We start from the raw sequence: 2,971 nt of genomic DNA, 5'->3' as shown, positions 1-2,971 counted from the left end.
ATGCCGGGCACTCCCAGGGCTTCCCCGGCCCCCCATCCCCAGGGTTGGGTTTCCCGTCCCAGCCCTGGCCGGGACCATCCTCCCAGGGGAGCCCATCAGCCACCAGCTCCAAAGGCCCTTGCCCGGCCCGGGGCTCAGGGGCTGGCCCTCCCTTTTAGCGCTGGGTGTCCCCACGCCGGGTCTTGGCTCTGCAGCACCCCGTCCCCCCGCGGGGTGCTCTCCGCCGGCTCCCTCCATCCCGCCCCCCGGGACCCTCTGCCAGAGAGAGGCGAAGGCAGCAGACATACAGCACGCTGCCTTTGGACCTGCAGGGAGACCCTCCCTTCCCCAGGAGCACCCAGCCCCACACGGGGACACCCCCCTTCCCCCAGCAGCCCTGCCCAGCCTGCCCGAGCCAGGCGTTCTCCCACCCCTGCGGACAAGCGCTGGAGGCACCGCGGGGAGACCCCGGGGCTGTCCTGAAAGAAGGGCGCTTTCTCCCTGTGTGGGAACCCGTACGCACAGGGCCGAGGTATTTCTTTTATTCAGTGTCTGCGCAGAGTGGGGTGCTAGGAGGTGAGTCTGAAATGAGGAGCTAGGAAATTAAAATAGGAGATAGAAATTAGGCACTCAAGAAATGAAGGTATAACTTAGTGTAGAGATAAAGATGGAAGACTTAGAGATCAGGCTAGGGACTAGAGGCCTATTAGATAACTAAGATTAATATAGGATAATAGATCATAGTTGATGGGCCAGAGAGCAGAACAATATGGAAACCTTGATCAATGGAAGCTGTGAGAGAATGTTTCCTGATGGAATAAGAAGACAGTCTTAAAAACTGGTCAAAACCAACCCTATGGTCCACCCTGAGTCCAGGAGGCTACAGAGACTGTGCAAGAAACCGAGGTAAAAAGTTCAACAGTGAGGAAGAGAAGCTACTTCATCTCTGCGACCCCAGCCTGCGACCACTGGGACACACTGCGCAGACGCGACTAGGAGGAGACTGGGGCGGAACATATGAGAAAGACTTTCAATCTCATTATAATACAAAGCGGGGATAGGTTATGCATATGTATAGGTGTATTTTGAATATGTAATGCTTTCTAGCATAAAGCCAAGACAAGGTGCCACAAGAGGCATGCACCTTTGTGGTGGAACGATCCCCCGTGTGCCTCAGTGCTGAATAAACATACCTACTTTATAACCTTAGCGGTTGTGGACTCATGATTCCTCAAGTCAAGTCCACAGAGCTGGCACACTGCGTAAAAGAACTTCAATGCATTTACACACTTCAAACTACAGGAATACACAGGAACTGTAATAACCATGGGTTACTTTCTTACCACTTTGTCCCTCAATGGTTATCAACATGCCTTGTCTTGATTTGAAGTTATGGTGTCTTTTCATTATTTGGCACAAACTCAAAGAGTGAGGGAGGGCAAGTCTTTTTGGTCTTAAATTGAGTCAGTGGTTGTGATCTCCCCCTGCCGCCTTTACCCTAGTGACTGCAGAAATTGCTGAGTTCGTGTCTTGAATCATTCTCTCATTTTGGTTATATTTCTTGTAACAAGATAGCAGTTCTTGAAGTTCCTTCTCTGAGAAACAGTGATAGCAAGGCATGCAAGGCTACAGTGGAGTTGTTAATCAGCAGTTGACATTTGCCTTTGGCTTATCACCAGGGAACGTGGAGGAACCATGACAGCAGTCCTTGAAACCAGTGAGCAGTGCGACAGCAAGAGAAGGTCCATGCAATTCCTTGCTCTTGGAGGCAAGACCAGCAGCATCAGGTCCCTAGTGTTTTGCACATGTCTCAGCAAGCTTCTTCAAGCATGGACAGATAGTGCATGCTTTCATAATATGTGATAGTTTAAACTTAAGCTTCTTGAACATGCCCAGCACGAGGTCTTCCAGTGCTTCCAAAAAGCTGTCCCAGGAATTCACCTCTCCTGCTGTCACATGGTTAAAAAAACTACCCTGGAAGAAGGCAAGACTTTAAAAATAAATTCTCTCCAAAGACCACAGTGCTTCTTTGAGCCTTTTCCTGCAGCTCCTGCCTCAGTCAAAGGACTGACATAGAGTCAGGCTGTGATAGAGCTGCAGCAGCACCCCCACATGTCATGCATGCAAACCAAAGAGAGGAGCCATGAGGCACCCAAGGAGCCTCTGGGCTGTCCTTCAGACAGTCACTGTGGCAGGGCTGGGGCCGTACAGTCCACATTTCCAGAGGCCGTGCTTAGCCCAGGAGTAGCAGTGAGTCTCTAGGACCCTTACATGCAGCATCTTTCCCAGCCTAGGGGCAGCAGCAGTGCTCAAGGAGCCTTGTACACAGCAGCATGCCAATCAACTGAGAAAGAGGTGGGGATCAGGGACATGTGTCCATAGCACCGTGCTTAGCAGTGGTGCTCCAGTCGAGCATCAGCATTCCCACTGACGGGATACCAGCAAGGCCCTGGGATGCAGACACACAGCTGTGTGCTCTGTGGAGCTCCATGGAGTGGCTCCATCTCCAGGAGACTGAAACCCTCTCACAAAGCAGCATTCCCATCTGTGGGGTAGCACTGGGAATGCTGGCTCACAGCAATGTGCCCAGACACAGTGCACCAGAAGGGTTTGTGGATGTGTGCCCGCAGCAGTGTTCATTTCCATCATGAGTGCACCAGTGGAATTCGGAGCCCTGGTACACAGAAGCTCTCCCACCTCTGCCAGACAAGAGGGGTCAGGGACCTTGTGTAGAATTTTTCCCAACAACTGTTTCCTAACAGCTGTGATTCTGGCTGGCCATGGAGAGAAGCAAACATGGTGCATGCAAAGTAGGGGCATAGAGCTGGGCTGTGCATCTGGAGGCAAGTGTGTGTCTCCAGGATCCTCTGCTGTCTGCCAAGAGTGTGCCGGGAAGGACCTAAAGGCTTTCCCAGTGCAGCGTTTAGCTCTGATTGCTCTCTATGTGGATTGTATCTGTCCTCAGCCAAGCACAAGCAGTTTTCAGATGAGG

This window comes from Athene cunicularia (assembly GCF_003259725.1).
Source record: "Athene cunicularia isolate RWA chromosome 12 unlocalized genomic scaffold, athCun1 chr12_part1, whole genome shotgun sequence".
In the NCBI taxonomy this organism is placed as follows: domain Eukaryota; kingdom Metazoa; phylum Chordata; class Aves; order Strigiformes; family Strigidae; genus Athene; species Athene cunicularia.
Note: the sequence above shows the minus strand (reverse complement) of the source record.